The sequence below is a fragment of the Ammospiza nelsoni genome, chromosome Z (genome assembly GCF_027579445.1).
Source record: "Ammospiza nelsoni isolate bAmmNel1 chromosome Z, bAmmNel1.pri, whole genome shotgun sequence".
NCBI lineage: Eukaryota > Metazoa > Chordata > Aves > Passeriformes > Passerellidae > Ammospiza > Ammospiza nelsoni.
In genome coordinates, this window is record NC_080669.1 from 14794420 (window position 1) to 14819229 (window position 24810).

Genomic DNA, 24810 nt, shown 5'->3' on the forward strand with positions numbered 1-24810 from the left:
AGGGGATGTCATTCAAATGTTTTCAGGTTGCCCTCAAACGCTCTTCACATAATTTATCATCATGTTTATGGACTAGGCAGCATAATGACCCCTTTAATTCATTAACTGCCACAGATAAACAGAAGGTAGTATTATTGAGCCAGACATCTCTTCTCATTAGAACACACACTGAAATAAGAAATACATTTTATCTAACAAAGAAAGGCACAGTACAAAATGTTCCAAATTTATGAGAGGCGTGAAGACACCAACTCGCTGCTGACAGCCTTGTTTTTCCTCTGCACTTCCCTTATTCTATCTGCAGCGTCTCTGTAATAGAAATGATTATGGCATTGTGCCAGAATGTTTCCAGCCCATCTTTTGCTTTGTCTTACCAGTGCAATTTCTAATTTTGCAATTCTCTGCTGCACTGAGGCGAAGTTAACACACAAGCAGCAGCTTATTTCCTCAGGGGTCTTTTAGCAGCAGGGAAATATTTTAAATGTTGTTAGCAGAGGTACCAAGGAAGACGGGATTTCCTTGAAAATTCTCTGTAACAGATTTGAAATTTATCCCCCATATGGTTTTTCACTGCAATTAGGCAACTCTAGAATTTTGCGCACTGGAATGAACTGGTCTGAAGCATGAAAGAAAAACTGCACTTCCAGCCGGTGTCAGTCAGGTCCTAGAGAGACCATGGTGAAGATGTTTAGGAGAGACTTGGTGTGGCACTTAGTCCCATGGTCTACTTGACAGGGTGATGTTGGGTCATAGGTTGGACTCGATGATCTCAGACATCCTTCCAAGCCTAACTGATTCTGTGATTCTGTGATCAGGGTTAAAAGGCCATGCTGTATTTTTATGACCTATGCAAACTAAGCAAAGGCTGCAAAGACGCCAAGGCTGCTTTATGTTGCCCCTTGCTTAGGCATGGAGGCAGCCAGGAAGTGCTGGGGTCCAGGGAGGAGGAGGAGGAGGAAGAGGAGAACAACCCAGTACATCCAAGAGGAAATATCTGTTGGTAGAAATGGGGTTTCTTACAATGAACAGCTCTATGTTCCCACTTGCCATTTACAGTCTAGAGAAAAGAGATTGCACAGGTGTTTCTCTGGCAGCCTTGATGCCTTTCTTCCACTATAACAGCTTGTCATCTGTGACTCTGTAAGGCTCCAAGTGAAAATCTTGAGTATTTTCCACTGGTAAACTGTATTATGGCAGGCAACCCATCTATCTGCAAGCAGCACATTTGATCCCTCAACCCCATGTACCAGCATTTGTCCAGTCTCCTAAAAGTACCAAGCAAAGAGAGCTCTCTGACATACCATGGAGTATTACTGAAGAACTAACTTTGTCCTTTATTCTTCCCCAGCTAGTTAATTTTTATCCTTTTTTTAAAAAGTAATTGTTACTTTGTGGGGATTTTTTGAGTTTGGATTATTATTTTTTTAGGGGGGTGGTTGGTTTGTTTTGTTTTGGGTTTTTTTGGGGGGATGTCTTAATAAAGGTTTAGTCTCACCTATCTTCCTTGATATTTGTAATCTTGCCTATCTCTATGTGCACTTTATTAATTTATTTATGTACCAGACCTAGCGATAGTTTGTTACCTATTGACAGAAAAGAGGGCAAGGTAGAAGGCATAGAATAGTGAAAATAATAAAAGCCCCTGAAATCAATACGTATTTCAATAATTCTATGAAGACATTTAAATGACCTTCCCATGTAAGAAAGTCAGTATTTCAAAAGCAAACACAAATAAGCTCCTCCCTTAAATCTGCTACACATAGCATGTCATTAAATTTGTTAGGCTTAGCAAAGGTCCCGTGCAAGTAGGAGAGAATATTAATCTCCATGTTGCGTTAGCTGTGGCAAGGAATACATTTTCTTTCCTTAATGGACAGAAAACACATTGCTCAGCCACACAAAAGACTCCACAGAACTGCCAGGGAAGGTAACTCTTTTACTCTTCTAAGATTATCACAGAAATGGGTGAGGAGAATATAAGTAACATGGGAGGTAGGGATCTAAGGAAATGTGTAGCTGGGAGAGGCTCACTAGGACAAAGCACCGGAACATGAAAATGGAGATGACTGAGCTAGTGATCCACACAATGTACTTGATGCAGTGCTGAAGAGAAAGGATTATTCTTCTAAATCAGGGTGTGCTGTTTGTCCTGGCACAGCGTTCAAGCTCAAAGCAAGAAGCTCTGCTGAGCCTGCTGTGTCCCAGGGGCTGAGCAGTGCCTGGCTCACTCCCAGCATCACCTGAGTACACTGGCCATGCACTCAGGGATGCAGCAGCTCCTCTCTGGGTCATTCCAGCTCCTCTCTGTGCACCTGTGTGCCCATGTACCCCCTTCATCTTGTGAAGGAACACACCACACACAGGACCAGACCTCTTGAGGGCTGTGCCAAATCATAAGAAGTTCCTGTAATGAGACTTCCTATCACATCAGACAACATATAATGTAACAATAACCTATTTAACATTGCCTGAACAAGAGAGAAAATGCAAAGACAGTCTGAGAGAAAATGCAAAGACAGTCTGAGGAACCCACAGGTTTCATACTGTCTGAAACAAGAGATGATTTTCACCTTATAAAAAGCCCAAGAGGCTAAACTTTTTAAAATACCTTACTGAAGAATGGGGGAAAAAAATCAGGTGCTTGTAATGAAATGTACCTGAGGATATTTGGACTCTCTAAGATTCTAATTCAGGAGGAAACTAAGCCAAATATCGAATTCTGTTCCTGTGAGGTTAGATCAAAAACCAGTGAATATATACCACACACACAAATGCTTCTTTGAGAAACTTGGGGTGTCATCTTAAAGAGTTTGACCGTTACTAGAACACATTTCACAAGAGTTGAATGTAGCAAAGAAAAACTTATCTCTCCAAAATATATAATAGATAAATTTCTTAGTTTAATTTGGTTGATCATTCCATTTGCAAACTATATAACTATTCACAGTTACAGTATATCCGAAATTAACAATACTTTCTGCAGCCTTCCGTGTCATGTGTCCTACATTAAAGCAAAAAAAGAATATGAGAATTAAATGTTCTGAAGTTACCACCCATGCTACTCTTTATCATTAAGGAGTAAACACAGTAAGTACAGAATGTTTTATGTGTGCGAATTACGAAATGGTGTTATAATGTAAGAAAATGGGGTAATATTACCCAGAAGTTTTAGAGTTCACCTACTGTAGTTTTTCTGCCAAAATCCATTATTAGGCAAGGCACAATCATATCCAAAAGCATTAATGTATGACAATGGCACACCCAGGATGTGATCTGGTGCCCACCACCATCAATAGAAGCTCCTCCTTTAACATCAAATGTTGTCAGCCTTTTAGGAACCAGACAAGATTCTGTATTTTGCTGTTTTCCTTCACAGTATGTGTACCATTATGAGATCTTTTTCTTTACTCATCATAATCATAACCACAACGTTAATGGCAAAAATTTTCAGGCAGGAAAAACTAATGTGTGCCTATAGGAATACAAAGCCATTTTACATAAGTGCTTCTGATAGGTAACATACAAAATAACTCTGACAATTTTTACTTGAATTTTCTTATGGAATGAAAAGTCACATGTCACTAAAGTAGTATGTAAGAATGTCATTTCAGAAATCTACAGCAAAAACCTCACTTTTTATGAGTTCTGTGGATATGATGTATCTTTTCTTCCCCTGTCCCTTCTTCTGCTTTTCAGTGACTGCCTAACAAAGGCCAGAACCAAAACTTGCTATTTACTATTAACTATATCTTGTAGAATGAAATATGTCATCACAAGTTGGAAATGAAGTAAATAACCCTGTTGCTAAGAAATGCAGATGTGCTATTTTGACATGTAAACATCAGAATCAAAGGCATTTTCAGTACCAAGTAAGAGTATTGTTCATACGGATTACTCTGGCACTGCAAGTTTAGCAGACACATCTACACTCTTGCAGACATTCCTTCATTTAAAGACAAAAACCCCCTGAAGTACCTAGTCTAAAAAATATATTAATTTCTTTGTTTTCTTGACTCTGTTTTCTGCAATGATCATAAGCCAAGAATGTTTATGTTTGTATCCAAAACTTTGAAAATGAGCTCATGTGATGAGGAATCAAATTATCACATCACTACCTTAAATGTGGGCCCCAGCTTTTAAAAATACTGTCTTTAGAAAACAAACATGTTCAAATTCCAATACAAGTAGGCACTACTCAATAAATCAGATTGGAAGGCTTGACTTAATTTTTACAGCATAGGCTACTTTGTGTTCAGATCCCAGCAAATGCTACAAAATCCGGGTTTAGTCCAAACTGATTATTTCACCAGGGAACTCAGCAGAGCAGTTATCTGAGAGGGTAAGCCTTCATTTTTGTAAAAGGAGCTGCTCCCTCTGCTCTTAGTGGGCAATCTGGCCGAAAGCATCTGTAAAATTCTGGAGAAACCAGATCTGCACAAAGTCTATCTGAACACTTCTTTGTTGAAGAATATTTTCATGATCTTTCAAAACTAGGAATGATTTGTCTACTTTTCAGTCATCAGAAGTCATGTATATTTAAAAAGTCACATATATTTTAAAAGTCACATAAGTCACTTACCCTTAAACACAAGTGGAAGCCTCTGTTGTCAAAATTCCAAAATTAAGTTCTGCCTACTACCTTTACTATCCTGAGTATCATTTAAAAACAATTTTTCCTCCTGCCAGAGGAATATCTCTAAAGTAGACTACACTTTCCATAATTTTTTAGTAAGAATACTTCTTTAAAAGGTAATATGATAAATTCTTGTAGCAAAAATCTCTGCGGCATAGTAGTTCTTCAAGGCTGAGATGCAATCCTGGTATAGAGAAGCATCACATCATTACTTGATTACTGTTACAAGTATTACTTGTAACACTACAGCATAATCAATTCCTTGTATCTTCATGATTAGTGAATCCACAAATATGTTTGCAAGTCAAATTTGATTTGCCTCTTGTCCCTGCCATGCCAAGTACGAATAATACAGACATGCCTGGGATAGCCAAACCATGGCATATCTGTCATCAGTGAGTACACCACCCCCACTGATTAAACATGTTTTATTCCACATCTGGCATTGCAATTTTTTTGGTCCCACCTGTATCTATTTGACATCACTCCATAACAATAGCTAAAATATGTGAAATGCAAAAAGCTGAAAGATGAAAATCTATATTCTTAGTATTGTCTCAAGATTTTTTGTTGCCACTGGCTTAGTAAAAGCAGTACAACTCATTTGCCTCACAACCACCATATCCGCCACATCATCATCAATCCCACATCCACATATACACCTGCAATTCAACCGGGCATAAAAAACACAGAACAATTTTTATATTAGACTTGCAATGCAAATGGCTTATTCCTCCCTGATTGCTTCCATCCAGAAAGTAATCTAAAATGATCAGTAAACAATCTCCGTATGAAGCCACATCTTATAGACTGAATGCTGATCTGGGAGATGTACAGTTTATATACTACTTTAATCACACTCTGTCTAGCATGGCACAAGAACTTAACTACATCTACAGCAGGTGCACATGTAACCGCATCAACACCAGCCAGCCTGAGGATGTAATGATTGTCAGGTGGCCTGGAAATGCAAGACTGGTGGGTTTGCTTTTTGTTGTTTTGGTTTGCTGGTGGGATTTTTTGGGCTTTTTTTTTTTTTTTTTTTTTTTTTTTTTTTCCCAAGAGCCCTATTGCAGCACAGAATGTTTGAAAAGTCACTTTAACCACATCCTGTAATCAGACCATCTGGAGCACAGATCTGCAATTAGTCATCCTGGGCACTGGACTTTATCTGAACAAATACTGTACAGCAATGAAGATGAGAAGATTGGATAGCATCAAGGAAAAGAAGCATAATGAAATACTGCTGGTGTAGTCATAAACCACTGAGGCACTTACCAGTTGTGTTAATTCTGCTTTCTGTACTTTATGAAAGCATAGCAAGTTTAAAGGTTAGAGGGCTGAGAGGTGAAACTCTGCTATTTTAGTTAATGTTGCCCTGCTGGTGGCTAAAGCTGGACTACAAACTACAGTATCTTCTGCAATCGCCTAACAGAGTAAGATCACATCTGTGTGATTTCCAGTAAGTTCTGAGTAATGACAACCTACATTTCATGGATACTTTATTTGAATGTCATACCCTTTCTTTTCTTTTTATTATGAAGTCATTGGTAAAATAAAGGTAATATTGAAAGTAGGAGCTACCACCTTGGTTTAAAAATAGCCGTTTTATAGAACCTGTTCCCTGGACTGGCAATACATACTCCCATTTGCATTCAAAAAAGAAGCAGCAATTATACAGTGAGGAGTAGCTCTTGGAAACGTGGAGCTGGGCCATCAAGCAGACAACTTTTTAATCCCACCTAATAATTACTGCAATAGATTTTCTTAATCTAGAAGTTTATCCCCGTGCATATAAAAGAATAAACACTCCAATAACTGAAGAAATCCTGTTTCCCCATGAGCCCATGTGCCTAATACACAAAAGAACACAAGCTACTTCCATCACTGTCATGTCTCCCGCATCCTTTGTTCTGAAGCCTCATGGGCTGTATTGATCTGGGAAAATCATTGAACTTCTTGGAAAACTAGACTCTAGCTTATTCACCGCCATCTATTTCTTTCTCATGAAGACAGCTGGTCAATATTCAGTTGAACAGGCAGCTAAAAGAAGCTCTGGTTTAATTTCTTTTTCCTGCCTCCCTAGCAACATTACCCTTTTCCAGCTTTAGTATAAAAAAAACCCATCATGTCAGGAAGACATGTAGCTGAGGTTAGCTGAAATGTCAGTTTCTCTGGACAAGGCTATAACTGAAATGCTGGGGGCAGGTTAGTTCTGGAAGACAGGACAGCATCTAATCTAAGAGCTCATGTCCCTTATTAGTTATAATGATAACTGTTACATTTTTTTTCAGTGCATATATTTCTTCTAAAGCTGGTCTGCCCAACAAATAACCAGTGACCAAGATCTAAATACAAATCGAAAGCCAAAAGAAATATGAATGGTCCTAATCAAATATAAAGCTAAATTTCACATGCATTAAAAGACCAATAAAAGTCTCAAGGAAAACTGGGTAGTACCCCAGAAATTACATCAGATTGGGTCCCAAATGGCTTGTTGATTTATCAACGACTACATCGTTCTACTAAAATATGAGCTACTTAGAGTGGTGATTTTGAAAACTATGAAGCCACAGCAACCCACATAATTTTCTCCTGCCAGATTTTTATCAAAGTGATTAGAATTTGGCAGGATTAGGAAAATTTTTGAATAAAATGCTGTTAAACCTCTTGAATGTCAGACCACATGATTGCAGTGTTTACAAGAAAATGTGCAGTTAATGTTATTATAAACTAACCATAGGCTTCTGACCTCTGGAGTACAACTAAAGAGCTAGTTTTTGTGCAGCCCTTACCTTTTCTTTGGCCAGAGTAACTGAACAACTTCAATGTTTCACTGCAGCTTGAGAATAAAAATGCAGTCTTTATTTCAGCTGATACTAAAAATGCAGTTTGAAAATAATTTAACATCTGTGTGTTCTGAAGAAAACTGTATCTGTTTCAGAAATAAAGTATTCCATTTCTAGCAGATTCTTTTTTCTTTTTTCTTTCTCTTCAGTAATCATAACTGTGATTCACATAGCCTGACACTGAAAAGTGTCACAGTCTCAATTTTAGATGCTCTGTAATCCCCTGAGCTTCCCACTCACTTCTCAAGGAGTGTTATTTCAGCTCCTATGTTGCTGGCCTGTTGAACACATGGACACTCTTCTGACTTCTTGTGGAGCAAAAGAAAAAGAAGCCCCACAATCCACTGCCTTTGCTCATACTCCAGGACCATATGTCACTTGAGATAAGCAACAGAATACGGGGCTTTTCAGCTAATCTGTCACACTCGCTTCCTGCACTTTATATTAATTACAGGAACTCTTCAGCTACTTACTTCTCTCACAAACTCTTTTCTCCCTTAAGAGCAAGTAAATAGCAAAGCAAAACAAGTCTGGAGCATGGTGGAAAGAGCTATTGTTTCAGTACAAGAAGCAGGGCCAAAAAAAAGGGAAAACCAAAACAATTTTTTCTCACCCAGACAAGCATTCAGGAGTTCCTTTTAAGAATTATCTGCCTCATTTCCATTCTTCTTCTCAGACACCAGACCACAAAAATACTGTTTTCATCAGCAGACTGTTGAGAAACAGCTGCAGAAATGGGGAAGCTGGTATAAATTTATGTGTGTATGCATGTGTGTGTGTATATCTATTAAAAAAAAATCTGACAAAACCCCCAAAATCTCTTAAGGAGCTCAGACCTTTTTTTTTCTTCCTGAGGCAAGTATTAGGGCATCTCAGTAGATGTTTGTCTCCCAGCTCTGAACTCTGCCACTGTAGGAATTTGATGAGTAAATCCCAAGCAAGCAACAAATGCCAAAATGCACCTATAAACCTTCAGGTGTCTTTGGTGATTTGTTTCCCAGCACTGTACATCATGATAAAGAGCTGCCAGGTGCAAACACTGGTACAATTATTTATCAAACAGTAGAGTAGTTAATGAAACATAAATAAATGGAAGACAGAAGAGAGACAATTTATGGAAAATAAACAGCATGAATAAAGAAACAATTCCAATCCCAAACCATGAAAATTCTTCCAAATCTGTAGACTGCAGATACCAGAACTGCAGTCGAGCCAGACAGACAATTCTGCTCAACCTCAAAGAGCTGCTGCTGATCCATGTACCTCACTGGGACTGAGAAGCAGAGCCCCTTATAAATTATGATGCTTTATTTAAAGTCAAAGCATTTATTTGCTTTTGTGCCAGCTTTGGATCCTTTTCATCTCTAGCTTCCAGGCCCAAGAGAGACCACACTCCTGTAGCTCTGCTGGCAGCCAGCTGTGGGCCTCAGTAAATCATAAAGCCTCCTAACAAGCCATTCTTTACAAAGGCCAACTGCAGTTAGTAGACATGATAACTTCTCTATTATTCCACTCACTAGAATTTAAAACAGCAATTTAAAGCAGTGGCTGAAAACATTTAAATCTACTGAACTGCATTTTACATCTTTCTCTCTCTCTCTCTCTCTCTCTTTGTATTAAGCTTCACTGATTTCATGAAGACTTCATGTCTTCAGCCTGGGAAAAGGGTAAGTAAACACCTACAACAGACACATCCAAGACAAAGGGGAGGGAAATAAAAACATCTGGGATTTTGTCTGCAGAACTCCCTCAGGTTTTTTTGCAACAGCTAACGGGAGACAAATAACTCTTCTTTCATTTAGTTTGTGGGACTCACAGGGACACATCCTTGGTATTTGAGGATATAAACTCTGTTCAGATCTTAATACAGTAATATGTCACAAAGAAACTTCATGGCAAAATACAAAAAGATGAAAGTGTGGCAAAATACAAAAAGATAGGCGAACAGTAGGTGTACACAGGAGTTCTATGAAAACTCCAAGTGTGAATCATAAATTCTTTCTTCTAACTCTTTCCCACTGATGCACCCAAAAGGAATCAGTTTGGTGTGGTGAGGCCCAGAACTCCCATTTTTCCTCTGTATAAAAAAGAGCAAAAAAGAACCTTAAAAATCTGGGGCTCTTCTTCCTACACAATTGCTATGGTTTAGGATTTGGTGTAACCTAATTTTAGGGTCTTTTCTTACTATAGCTAATGGATTATAAACCAAACTATGCTTCAAACTTCACCTTCTAGGTTTGAAAACACGAAACTACATAATTTTTTGCACTTCTTATATCACAAACTAGTTATTTGCTTTGAAAAATAGTAGGCAGTGCTATCCTTCCCATTATGAAATCCTTGCAACTTTGTGGTGGAAAAGATGCCCCCAGCAGTCAGAAGTGTTTCAGTTACACACTTAAGATACCAGTTCAGTTTTGTAAACAAGCCTAATGAACTGTGACTAATAGTGTTCTCCTTGAGCAGAAGTAAGGTAAAAGGGATTTTGTTAGCATCTACTGAAGTGAAGTAGTAATTTTGCTGGGACAGAACAAAAGTGAACTACTTGTCAGCTAACCTATTTCAGTGGTGTCAAAATTCTGCAGAGAAGTTCACCATGATTTTCTTTCCTATGTTTTAAATTATCTTCCAAGTGGGCAAACTAGTAAAGCATCTAGTTCACCAGCTGGCTTTCTCCAGGTGCTTGACAATACTGATGCAATGCAAAGGCAAGCTACCAGCAAAATGAGTACCCACTAGAGATGAGTATACTTGCTGTGAGACTTTCCTTCTCTTATCAGCAACTGGTTCAACAATTTTCCTGTAAGTGTCCTTTGTGCGTGCTGTCCCAGTTTCTCCACTTATTAATAGCAGCCTGGATAGTTTACTCAGGCCTGCTGTGATGTATGTCTCTGCTGCAGCTTCTCTTGGCTTTTTCATGCACTGGAGCTGATCAACCTTTGACCCTCGTAGGTTTAGAAACAAAACCATTTAGACACAGAAGACAGCCCAGTGTTGCATAAAATGTAGGCAAAGACTTAGGACGCTAGGAAACCTAATATAATCAGCTAAAAATCTCTGTTTATTTTGGCATAGTAACATCCCATAAAGGATTATCATAGGCATGCTTTCCCTCATCAAAAGTACAACCAGCACAATGACAGAAACATATTTCTACACTGGGAGATTTTTTTCCCATGTCGCTAAGGGATGGGGGGGAAGGATTGGACTTTCAGACATAACTTAATTATTTCTTTGGTCAGACAAACAGTTTCAAGATAAAGCTTGCTTTACTCCAGAATCTATACACAAATTTCTGTATAAATTATTGACTGTACTTTGGCCTCATCTGAAATGCTGGCCCCTGAGGCTGATAAGCTCTGACCCCAGGTGACACATCCAGCCCTCTCACAAGAGGCAGGAACATTATTGCCTTGCACTGAGGACTGCAGCCCAAGAGCCAATCAATCAAGCTCCCTGACAGCTTTCACAGCCTCCTCACGTTAGGCCTAAGTCAAACTCCAGGGCTCCTATTGTTCACATTATTCTTTTCTTCCTCTGCTCTGATGAAGTTAGAGCAAGTCCAAGGCTTCAATGAGAAAGAAGGGCTATTATGAGCAGCTCAGATTTTATTGACTCTGAGCTGTACAACAATGGCCCCAAAGCCTTTTTCTTGAAAGCAATATATTACTAATTGCTAATAATCATAGGTAACAAAGATCAGTCCTTAGACTCAGACTTATGTGAAAGAAAGGCTTAACACTGAAAGAGACAGAATTATCATCTTTACTTAAAAAGAAACATTTTGGAAGGTAATTCTGTGCACACCAAGAAAAATAACCTTTCAGTCACACAGAACTGTCATACATATGTTGTCATGTACTATAATATAGCTTGTGTATTAGAAAACCAGTGACCATAACATATTTGATTAAAAATAACCTGGTGGAGTTGTGCCATGCTAACTGTGGACAAATGGATATTTTCTTCTTTAGTCACCCCATAGTATTTCAAGATCAATATCACATTGTCCTCAAAATGGAAAAACACTTTCAGAACTAATCATGATGCCATTTTTCCTAGTGTTGTTCCGAGGTCTAAAGACCATTTAAGTGGGACTTCTACATGTGTGATGTGGAAGTACACTGACTTGTCTTTGAAAACATTTGTCCTTCATTATTACTCAATTTTAAACAACTCTGTATGATTTCAGCTGCGTGCATAAATCTTAATACCACCAACAGGTGCTGTTGCCACATACACAAAAACCTTTTTCCTATAAGAATTTCAACAATTGCATAACATGATTAAATTTTGCAGTTGGCAAAGTCTTCCTTCTCTTTTTAGGCTGTTTGTGGTGGGGTTTTTTTGTTTTTTTTTCTTTTTTTTTTTTTTTAGGAGGGTGGTGTGGTGGTAGGACTTTTTAAATTAACTTAGCTGTAGCCTTAGGTGATTCTGCCATTTTAACTTCAGGATCATCTTGTATTAAATTACAGACAAGAAACTGGTAGCCATAAGTGAAGAATTATTTACTTTCTTAAATCTGAACACCAGTACTAAGGCAGTGAGGTGTATTTTCAATTAAACTGTTTCCTCCACATATTTTTAGTGCTCTGACTTCACAAGTGCACTGAACTGGTATAAGACCCAGAGAGCTTTCTGGGAAGGTGCTGGCTGAAAGAACAGCAGTTTCCTTCTGCTAAAACCTCTGACACAGCAGCTTGCCTTTTCAGCTGTCATTCAGTCCAATGTGGCTTTTCATACAAAACCAGAGGAGATCAAGTGCAGACTAAAAGCTTGTTTCAAATGAAGGATTCCACTCCCTCCCTGGCTTTCAGCTGAAAGCATATTTACGCCCTGAAGAATGAGAAGAACTCATAATTCACAGTCCATCAAATATCTTGTTTTCAGATTGTGGTGAAAATGAAGTTTCATAGTTATTTTGGTGGACATCTGAATAAACAGAGCAGTAAGCACTGGTGGTGCTGGAATAGCCCAATAAAAAATAAAAATATTGCAGGCCTTTAAATTTATTTATGTAGACACTGTGGATCAAACAGTCATAGTATTGGTAACTCAAGTTTTTATCTTTACAAATGTTCTTTTATTTCCTATCTTTTAAATAGTACTGACATTAAATTTCTTGTCCCTACAGGAACATAAAACATAACCGAAAAAAACCAACCAAGCAGTGTGAAAAGGTTAGCACTGCAGCACCTGGGACTGTACAGGAGTTTTAGTGCGCAAGGATTCCTATTTACAGTGCTGTCAATTAGCTCTCACTCCCAGGCACTGTGTTAGGCTGGAGCATTTTTTTTAAGGGAAATAAATGTAATGCTATTCTTGTCAGCTTACAAAGCCGACAAGTAATGCTGCTATATTTAAGCTAAATGCTGTTTTTCATGGGCACTCTGAATGATATCTAATTTGGAAAAATGACAGTGATTTTGCTGAGCTTTCCAAAATCAACACCCATTTTAGCTGAACAAAACAAAAGGCTGCTGAAGCACATTTATCTCCCTGATGATGTATATTCACTAAATACAGCCCATAACCCACCTACTCAGAGCAGCTTTAGACAGCTAACCTCACCTACAGACCCTTACCATTTAATGAACAATTATAGGCAACAAATCTTTTACCAACAGCCTGATGGCTGTTCTTCATTCATACTCTGGGCCCAAAATAGAAATTTGTCACAGCTTAAATAAGTTTTACAGATGTAATAGGTAAATGCAATAAAGAAAACAGGGCTTTTATAAAACAAAAATCGACAGAGCAGAAAGCTGTTCCTCAAGACTGTGCGCAGGCGCACGGGGCTTCTGCTGAAGTGAAATAGACAATGAAGGTTAGGAAGCATGAAATGACAGCCTTCTTTGCTTTTCAGGGAACGTAAATTTTATTCACAGAACGTAAATCTCAAAGTCATGGTTTTCAATCTGCATGCATGAACACACAAGATTGATTTCAAGGAGATTTGGAAGTATTTAACTCATTGCTCAGAGATGCAAATCCCATCTTGTACAACCATTATTGTAAAAATAAGAGAAAAAAGATGGGTGACGTTTCAAGGGCTCTGCCTATACGTTTTCATTTTTCAGATAGTCACAGATCATTAAGCTTCCATTTCAAATATGGACATATCTGTATTGAAACACCCAAATAAAGCTGTGTAAATTCTGCATGTATTAGGGCAGCTTAAAACCGTTAATGAATAATACAGCTTAAATGAAAGACAATCCTGAATGTGTTTGCCACAACATAAGATGCCCATGACTGAACAGCCCTCCCTAAATGAGCAGGAAAACATAGTTCAAATGCTTCAATAAACATGGCAACAGACCTAATGTGGATGCAGTGCTGAAAAATTTTTGGAAATGCAGATAAATATTTTTTAACTTTGGCACATCTGTTGCCGCTCAGTGGTTTTCTTATTATTCAGTACCTCTTTCATGATACTTCACTGCTTATCATAAAACCAATCAGGCAGAAAAAACTGTTGTTGCTAAATTAAAAATCCCAAACCACAGATTCTTAAACATGGTGTGTCAAGTTAATACATTATACCGTTAAAGAATTCTCTGAAGTGCAGCGTTTTCTAACAGAAAACAGATCTATTCTCAAACACAGATGAGCTTCCCCTGTGTCAAAAAACACAAACTGATTCTGTTTAAAACACAGAGGAAACTGGTTAATTTCTACCTCAGTAAAATTTACAAAGCAATAAATACTTTGCAGTACAAGCTGTGTGGTTTGTTTCACTTCCTTGTCACAGGAAATAATGAGGAAAATCCTTCCCTTCATTCTGTTATGCAGATTTGTACTGGAGAGCACACCATGCCCTGATCAAAAGCCCCAAGGGCTTAATTCTGAGTTCCATACCTCACCTGCTACTTCTTCATGAATTTTGGCAAAAAACATTTTCATTTCCCATCTTTATGATGACAGTGCTTGTAAACTCGATCACCACCACACTGTGAGTGCTTAGCAAGGCAGTAAAACTGATGGGGGAGGGGGGAAAGGAAAGAAATGTCATGTCTGAACTAGGGTCATACTAGTATTATCCTTCACTCTCTATTTCTGATACTGAAAATATCAACGAATTTGAATTTTTGCAACCCCTGCCTAGTAGCAAGAGGGAGGGGGAAATAAACTGAATGCCTGAAAATATATGCCTGTAACAGCAGGAGCAGAAAAGACTGATAAAGACTTTATGTACAGCATTTAGTCAGATTAAGTACAACTTCTCACTCCATGTTTTATTGTCATTTATGTTCTTTCTGGCCACACGAAGAAAGCTGCTTCTGACAGGCCACAAAAGCAAGGCTTCTGGGAGTGTTTTGTTCTTTCTCTTCAAATCCTCTGATGCATTAGTTTTCTGATCTCCCTCCTAATATAAAACTACAGCTCCCTTCTTACATGATCGTCCTTGTCAGAACAACTTCCACTCAGACAGCAGCTAATCCACTACAGCTAATGGTTTCTGTCAGGATGGAAGCAAGGGAAATGATGCCATCATTTACTACATGGAATAATCTGCATATCTCAAATGGACCTCCTCTTTCGCGAAATGCCAGTGTGATGTGTCAAATCCTTATAAAATCTACCTCCCTCAGTCCTATGTGAATGTGGTTTCATAAGTACATTTAACCCATGCATTTTTTCTTATACCCCTGAAGATTGTGGGGGTTCAATGGGGTAGATATTTACCCTCCTACTGGCTGGGAGGAAATTGCATGGTAAGACTGCTCTTCTCCTCTTGGCTCTCCACATTATTTATAGATTTATGATCTTTCAACACACCTACCTACATGTCTTATGAAGAGGAGTCTTGTATTTCAGAAGACAAGGTTGCCTGAATAGATTGGTAATCACCCTCCATAAAAAGTTTAACAAGGAAAAGTGCTGGATTCTGCATCTGGGACAGGACAGCCCTGGATGTACAGACAGACAGGAATGAGAGCTGACAGAAGAAATGAGTGCAGGAAGAGTCCTGCATCTGGGTGTCCTGGTCAATGGGAAATTGAACATGAGCCAGCAGTGCCCTGGCAGCCAGGAGGGCCCCCATGTCCTGGGGGGCATCAGGCACAGCATCACAGCCAGGCAAGGGAGGGGATTGTCCTGCTCTGCTCTGCTCTGGGACAGCCTCACCTCCAGTGCTGGGAGCAGGTCTGGGTGCCACAACACAAAAAGACACTGAGCTGTTAGAGAGTGTCAAAGGAGGGTAACAAGGATGGTGAAGGACCTTGGGGTGAAGCTGTGTGAGGAGTGACTGAGGTCCCTTGGTCTGTTCAGGCTGTAGAAGAGGAGGCTGAGGTGAGACCTCACTGCAGTTCTGCAGCTTCCTTGTGAGAGGAAGAGGAGGGGCAGGCACTGATCTCTGTGGTGACAGTGACAGAACATGATGGAATGGCCTGAAGTTGTTTCAGGGGAGGCTTAAGTTCACTATTAGAAAAAATACCCAGAGGGTGATTGGGCACTGGAACAGGCTCACCAGGGTCACAGCACCAACCCTGACAGAGTTCAAGAAATATTTGGGCAATGCTCTCTGGCATGTGGTGTGACTCTTGGGGTTCTTGCATAAGGCCAGGAGTTGGACTTGATGATCCCTGTAGGTCCCTTCCAACTCAGCATATTCTATGATTTTATGAAGATGACCATCTGAAACCACAAAATTAATCCGCAAAAACTGATACTGTACTTGCATTTTGTTCTCTTATGCTTCCTGTGCAATATTCACCATCAGATTAAGAGCTCTTAAAAGAAACGGTAAAGTAGAATCTCTCAGATTCAGGGCATTTCATCAGGTGAAAAAAAAAGCAGCACTGACAAAGGAAGGGTGGCAGTGTGGAGAAAAAGTCAGACCTCCATATGTCTCCACCCATGATCTCCCTGTTGATGAACTGCGTCTCTGAGCAGTAGACAACCAAATGCAGTAACAACAGATGCCACAACAAGAAGTTTGTAACACTTCAGGAAGGTGTGAAAGGAATGACAGTTGGCTGCCTTTTTCAAATCTCTGGCAGAAGCCTCTCTCCTCACCCAGAAGGGAGCCAAGGCTGTGGCACCTTTTCCTCACAGTTTCATTGTGTTCGGAGGTTCTCTCAATGAACTTTGAGTGTTTTATTCAAATAATTGCTTAGAGGCTGCATTTCTTCTAGCAGACTTCCCCTTGTGACCTAGAGAAGAGAACTAGAGATCAATCTAAAGGCCACACATTTGTTTCAACTCTTTAGGGACAAGAATATAGACGTCTTTTGCCTCTTTTGGAAGCTGAACAAAATTAAGACTGGTGTCTACTGGTAAAGGGATGTTTTCTCCTGGAACACCTTTCCAGTTCCAATCTTCCATAAATGGCATTTTGTGAGAGAAAATTACAATTATCTATGAAAACTATAAGGAAGGAAGGAACTTGCCTTTGAAACAAGGAACACTAGTGAAGATTTGAAGACTGCAGATTTAATAACAGGAACTGATATATTCTTGTTAACAAAGATCTGAAACTACATAAAATGGCTAGCAAACTGCTTTAAAAAAACCCCCAAAAATTGGGATTTTAATATGTTAATGGAATACATTTGTAGAGGGTTTGTCTTTTTCCCTTCATCAATCACATTTGCCCAAATCCATTAGTTTCGCATAGGCCCATGCACAATCAGAATCATTCACTTTTTAGTAGGAAACCTTTTGCAGATAGACAGATAAAAAGACGGCTTGGTGAATGGAATCAGATTCCAAGGAAGAAGGCTGGAGGACACACAAGAGCTACGCCAAAAGAAATCCACATCAAGTTTTTGTGATCTCTTTCCAGTTGAGGATTGGTATGCTGGTAGAATGCTGCTACCTTTACCCTTCATTTAGATGTTTTTAAAATAGCAGAATTCCATCAAAAAACCTCTAGGGCAAAGATTCACTGTTGTCCAACAGATGCATTCTCACTTTCCTGTAAGATTTGAAAGGTTATATTAATTTGAGCTTCTGTCCTCTGAAAAAGCCCTTTTCTGCCTTGATAAAACTCCCAAGTGACTAAGAACTATTTCTAAGAACACCAGAATCTGCATCTATGCCATTAGAAATGCAAACTTGACCAAAGAGTTCATAAGGACTGTATGTATGTACATTGTTACACTGATACGATCCTGAAGATACAAGCATGCTCATGAAACCATCTGTATTTCATAAATATAAATTTAGCAACTATTCCTTTTAAAAAGTTTTGTGTACTTTTTCTGAATTTTTTTATTATTGTTAATCACCTATAGACTAGTCCAAAGACTTGACTATACTTCAGACAAAAAAAGACAAAAGGCAAATCTGGTAAACTTGAAAAACTGGCAACTGGAAGTAAAACATCCTTAAACCAAAAGACTGCAAAGGGATTATTTCAGTAGCTAGACTAAGTCAGTTCAGAAATGATTCCATGTAAAATTACATCCACTGACTTTATTTCAATTACTTTTAAATTTCCCAAGTCAACAGCCAGTGTTTTAGAAAAGTAAGACCTATTTTTTTCTCTGATATGTCTTTCTTAAGGGGTTTAATATACCCACTCTCAGTGTCTTTGGGAATTGCTGAAAAGGAGCCCACAGACCTCCAAGGATATGGGGCTATACTTCACAGAAGGCTGTCAGAGACACTCAGAGAGTAAAAAGATAATTTATTGTCCAGAACATTTAACCATCACATGACAGTCAAGGAAGAACACTTCTAGTAAGATTTAATCCAATTTCAGTCTTCGTGTTTGAAAGCAAATGCATTTCCTAAAGAACCTTCCAAATTTATCTGGATTTCAGAGATTCACAATGATCATAAGGATCATTGAGACATAAAGGATGAAATTGTGTCTAGAATGTAAACAGCTTTAAACTTACTTTTCTGACTCCACATTTCACCTGTCCTGCCTAGACAATGTAGCCGGCACAAGTAAAAGTTATTTGCTTACTGGTTAAAGATTTTTTTTCTTAAAAGTCTTCACAATGGGAGATTAATAAATTAATCTGCCTACACAATTAGAGAAGTACAAGGCTTTTTCTTGATGTCTCTGAGATAACATCCTCTTCTAGGGAGACTGGACAGAGAGAAAGGTAAGGTATTTGTAAGTTAGTTGCTCACAGCCAAGGAGATTCATGGTTAGATAACAAAATGTCTAATGACAGCTCTTTGACAAAACTATATGGCTGACCAACTGAGAAATTAATGAGATACTTCGACTTCCTAAAACTTCAGAAGTGTAAGGGAAGACTGTGGAAAAAACCCTAATGAAGGATGAATCAAAGAGAACATTAGTGGTTGTCTTAGGCTGTAATGCAAGATGTGGCTGAGGCTGCGTATTCTATTACCATTTGTTAGAGGTGGGGCAGTTATCTTCTGTTAATTGGGCAGTTTTCTTTATCTCTTCCACAAACACATCCTCCCTCCAGAAAATATCTGTTAATGGGCCACTGAGTCTCTCTGCATGACTGACAAAATTACATCATCCCACTATGAGATGCTCCGCCCAGGGAGAGGAGCCAAGCCAGGATTCCTACCTGGATATAATCTGAGATTTGGAACACCAGGGGAGCCTTTTCCCACTGGATTCCCTGAGGAAGACCAGGCCCATCTACACCAGCACTGGACCTTCAGAGGAAAACTCCACCCTTCTACAGGATCCCTGCTCCAACAGAACCACACCTGTCACTGCAGGAGGGTGCAGCCACCATCTAATCGGACTGCTATCAACACCCTGACCCACAGGGTGTCAGGTCATATTCTCACTCTGCCAGTGTTGCTTTGCATTACTGCATTTTTTTATTTTTTCCTAATAAAGAACTGTTATTCATATTTCCATATCTTTGCCTGAGAGCCCTGTAATTTCAAAATTATAAGAATTTAGAGAGAGGAGGTTTACATTTTCCATTTCAAGAGAGGCTCTTGCCCTCCTTAGCAGATATCTGTCTTTTCAAATGAAGAGAGTGGTAAAGCTCACTATTACTCTTTTTCTGCCAGAGGGAAATCAGCTGCGAGGAAAATAACACAAAATAGGAAAACATTAAATACTATTACCATTGGATGGTAGGAAGAATGAGAAAAGTGGGAAGACTAAGAGTTAAACTCTGTCTCTGAAGGCTGTCTGCCAACTACCTAATGGATAGCATAAAGAAAATAGACCTAGCCATGTCTTTGAGACCTTGAAGAGTTGGGTTTTTTTAGTTCTCTCCAAGCAAAACTCAGCATACAACAAATAGCACTTGAAGAAACGAACAAAAATTCTAATGAAGAATGGAATGTTTTACTGCTGGAAAACATTCAATTGAAAATAGTTTGATAAACTGAAGAAGAGCAGTATATCCTCAATACTCTTACAACTGAAACCAATGGAAGATAAGTGTTATTTACGTGCCTCCCTCAGACTTGATGGCATTCTTGTATCTCAATATGCTGTACTATGTTTACAACACTGCCTTCCCTCACTCCTCCTAAGACAGCTTGAAAGATTATGTTGCAAAACACAAAGGTTACTGGAGAAGCATCCTTCAAAATGGTGAGGTATTTACTAGTTAGGCACTGGTATGAAAAATTAAAGCTAGAGCCAAGCACAAGGGTAACTTCCCTGCAAAGAATACCTGCACTCTCTCCTTATTCTTCTTTTAGCTGTGGGGATTCAACAGTTGGTCTTCATTAGGCTGTCCATAAGAGAGTTGTTCTCTGTTTCATATTTGGTTCCCACAAGCCCTTGATTAATAGCTGTCTGCTATAATTTATATATATAGTCCTTGTTTAGGCAGTACAATTTCTTTATTATGGCCTTTTAAAAATATTTCACTAATGCTGTTCAACTAATTTTTAATCTAAGGGGAGAAAAAATAAAGGAGGAAGGTAACACACTATGTCCTAATTTCCTAGGAAATCTCCATGAGAGAAAAAAACCCAAACCAAAACAATAAAACAAAAACCAGACCCAAAAGTATCCTGCTCTCAGAATTGTACTACAGAGCAAAGAGGACTTCAGGGGTTGCCCAGTCCACCCCCCTCCTACTTCTGAAGCAGTATCAGCATCTATAATAAACATCCTGAAAAATGTTCATGTAGGTTTTTCTTTAATGGAAGACTCCACAAGCTGCTAGATAACCTATTCCACAGCTTCATTATCCTTGATGTATCTCACTTGAATCTCTCTTGTCAATACTTAAGATCATTGTTTGCTGTCCTTCTACCATGATCACAAAGAACTGACCAACCTGTGATAAACAAGATCTCATCCAGCTTAATCTCCTCTTCAAACCAACTTAAAAAACTCCCAAAACAAAAAAACAAACAAACAAAAACAAACAAACAAACAAACAAACAAAAAAAAACCAAGACATGAAAAAAACTAAAAAAACTATGCCAATAAATACTGTGATATATTTTCTAATCTATGCTGTGAGGTTTTATTCTAGCCTTTTCCAGTCAAGATTTGAGCTTGAATAGAGCTGAGGGCAAAATCAAACTTATTAAATCCTGTGATTAGGAACATAATGATATTTACTAGTCTATTTCCACCAAACCATACATGCAATGTGGCTGACCCAGGCATTTTGTCATAAACATTTTATACTACAGCAACAGTTAAGTATTACATATTTTCCAAAAAGTATTTCAAGGAATGTGTGTGGAGGGTAGGGGTGTTTTTAAGGGCCAACTAGCAAAGACTGGTTTGCATTGCTTATGATAGAAACCTCTTGTGAGGTCTTCTAAAACAACAATTCAGCAAAAAGTGAATGTGAAGCCACTGAGTCAGCCCCATAAGCCTTTTTTTTTTTAAGGCAGCTTTCAATGAATCCATTTTAAATATTTCTCATTCCCCTTCCCCAGTTATTCTTATATAAGAACTCTGCCTCCCAACCCTTTCTCTTTGGAAATTTGGTAACCATAGTTTCTGTGTCCTGCTGAGACTTGCTATGTAGAGCTGTATTATACCTGCTATTTAGCTGCTGATAGCAGTGTTTCTGTTGCAATTTATGAGAAATGTCAGTTGAAGGCAGAAAGTATTGTACACACTATATTTTCCCAGCTGGATACCTCCGTGAGCAGAAAGCAAAAACATGAATACACATGCACCATACATTTGGGGGAGGGTAGGAAGGAGACTGAGGGGAAAAAAGGCTGCAGGTTAGATGTGATGTTGGGTGGTCTAAAGAAAATGAGCTTGTCAATGGGAAGGTACATCTAATATTATTAGAGAACACCAGAGGTTTTTAACGCAGTCTGTGGTGCTACAGCAGTAATATAAAGGCACCACTGTTGACTCTGCAGATGCCTTTTTCCTTTACACATGGAAGTTGTACTGTGGCATTTTGAAAACTGTCACATTCAACTGTCTGCTTCTCTGACTCAGGTCTGCAGGTTCTTGTGTAATGTTTAGCACAAGGACATTTTAATCCTGAATACAGTTTAGCCACTTTAACAGTATTTATACCTGAGGGTGTTTTGGGGTCTCCCCAGAGAGAAATGAAAACCAAGTCACCAAGCACAGGAAATACAATTGTGTCTCATCATGCTCTTCAGCATACTTTACTTACTACGATGATAGTGATATCATATAGCAATATGTTCCCTTGGGAAAGTGTTTTTCCTGGATAACAATGATAGCAATTTTCATGCTGCTTGATTGCACTGACAGCTGAAGGTGGTACGGCTTCACAAGAGAGGAAGTCCAGTTCAGTGAAGAGAGGGATTAAAGCAAAATGTTGGCTCTGCCTCCAAAGAAATGATGTAAAAATAATTTTTTCTTCACCAGAAAGTATTGAAGATTACCGTAGAAGGTACACACCAGAGCTTTATAGTCTTCAAGCACTGTCTCTCTGAAGATCAGCACTTCATGGCCATGACATTTTCTTGAGAGTGTACTATATTAAACCAAAGGTTTGCAGGCAAATAGTTTAAAAAATCCCCTAATTTATGTATACTTCACAGTCCACACTATATAGAAACATGAATCTGTCAGTAAGGCAGTACTCGAGAAGCAAAAGTCACCAGTAAAGAAAGCACAAATTATTAGAGCAGCAAAGTTATTCATTTGGGAGCAGATATTGCTTAAATAGTCTATGTGACTTCCTAAACTCTAGTCACTACCAACTAGCTTCCAAATATACAATAATCTTAGTCATTGCCCAGATCACCTCCTCCATTAGAAGCACAGAACTGAAAAGAATGAAAATCCCAAGTCTGCTGAAGTTAAAATACTCACAGTCAAACTGAGGATAGATCCCATTACCATTTAAATAACAACATGGAACTCTTTGAAGGAAAAGCCTTTTGATCTCAAAGATCCAAATGCTGAGTGAGAGTAAAAAACTCAGTTCTTAAAATTTCCAGGGAAGAAGCAGAAAAAAAAAAGGACTATGACCCAGGCTGTCAGTCATGTGCTTAAATTTCTAGCATTTTTAACTGTTAAATGTAGCCCTCTTGGTATGTAATTAGTGGCTTACATCATCATCAATACCACAGTTAATAAAAGCTTTAGTAACTTTTTCTTGCAGGCTGTTCTGGTGAGGAGGTGCCAAGAGCAGCATGAAGTGGTGAAGGACAGACCAAAGGTGAATCATGGGTTGTATTTTTCTTTTTTCTCCCTCGCTACTTTAAATTTAGGATACCCAAGTTTTGATCACCTAACACTTGGTTATTACTACAGATTTTGAAAATATGAATGTCTTGTTAATTTCAAATACAAAGCAGTGCAAGGTCAAATGGTATTAAAAATCTCATTTGGGGAGAATTACAAGCCCTGTACCTTTTGAATGGCAAAGAAAAACAATAAAATTGTACTGAACTGCAGTTCAAATTTCTGTCATTTTTTAATTCTTTCTCTGGAGAGCTGTGAACGAACGATGCTTTGAAAAGTGCTTTAGCCTTTGACAGTCGATGGAGTTTGCTGATGTCACATTTTCTAATTGACACAACACAGGGTCTGCATGGCACACTGCTACAACATTTGTTTTACAAGCGCACGTTTCACAGGAAGCCAGTGATTAATTTCCCAAAGACTTACAGGCATACATTTCTAAAAAGGGAAAAATAAAACTGTTACATATCCATACAAATCAAAATTTACAGAATCGTGGCAGTCAGCCAGCAAAACCACTCCAGGTCTGCTTCCCCATCTGTTTGGCCTGTTAGCTGAAAGAAAATAAAACCAAATTGCTCCTTCTGTAACTAATTCTCAGAACTCCCAAAAAAACCCAACTTCCATGACACAATATTAATAACTCAGAATGCCCTACAACAACCAGTAAACCTTGTAAAGCACTGTGTAATGTAAACACAATAGTTCAGGAAGAGATACTGAGACAAGGAGAGTTCAATCTTCCCCAGGATTGAAAAGATGCCATGCCAAGACACTACTGCTGGTCACGAGGGACCTTTTGACCCTTCCAGCAAATGGTGCCGTCCTGCAGCCAACGTGGCCAAATCCTGGCATGGGGAATGCTACACCCTCCTGTACATCGGCGCTGCCCTCGCTTGAGGCTCTGGACCTTGAAACAGGGAAGGTAGAAATAAATGTGTGTCAAATGGTAGAAGAAATTGAAGGTAGAAATAAATGTGTGTCAGCTCCTTGGTCCCCTGCAATCACAGCATTGATGTAAATGAAACTCGTGCTGGCTGAGGCAGGGCTGAGAACTTGCTGGCACCGGGAGCACGCACAGTCCCCGCTGCTGCCTCTGCTAAACGGGAGGCAACTCACACAGATCAACTGGCTGAGCAGCTGAGGTCAACAATGCCTTCAGCTATTTGTCTGCTGGAGCCCTGACAAGTGATTTTCATTTTATGGCAATGTACCATGTCAAAATCATTGCTTTTTCCTTTTAATCTTTAATTTATAAATTAAAAACCCGTCATAAAAACTTGCACAGCTTTTTTCTGTCTACCACTGGAATGGTATAAAGTAATTAATATACTACAGGTTTCTATTTCACAGATTAAAAAATAATTTGACTAGGAGCACTTTCAACAGCTGCCCATAAATCAGCCTACTCTCAAGAGTTCAACTCAAGAGTTATTGTGTCTATTGTGCATCTTAAGGTTCAAAGACAGATTATTCATGCATTCATTCATAGCCAAGAATGTATCCCAGCAATGAAATTTACCCTTCAAAGCTGACCCGAGCTTAACCACTGGATTGACTAAATAATTTAATTGCTCAATGATGTGCTACATCCCTTTACTGAAGACTGTAGTTTTAGTGAATTGAGCTAGTTTTAAACCAGTGATTTATAAATGGCACATATTCCAAAAGCATAAGCAGCTGCTGCCCACCAACAATACCAAATTGAATAATAGGAATGCAAACAAATCTCCTGGTGCACAGTTAGCTTTTTTTGCAGTACT

The 24810-nt window shown here is 38.8% G+C and overlaps 1 protein-coding gene across 1 annotated transcript in view; it reads right to left on the reverse strand.

Moving 5' to 3' along the window:
* ZNF608 (zinc finger protein 608) overlaps nt 1–24810 on the reverse strand; it is a 78382-nt gene that overhangs the window by 9144 nt on the left and 44428 nt on the right. The window lies entirely within an intron of this gene.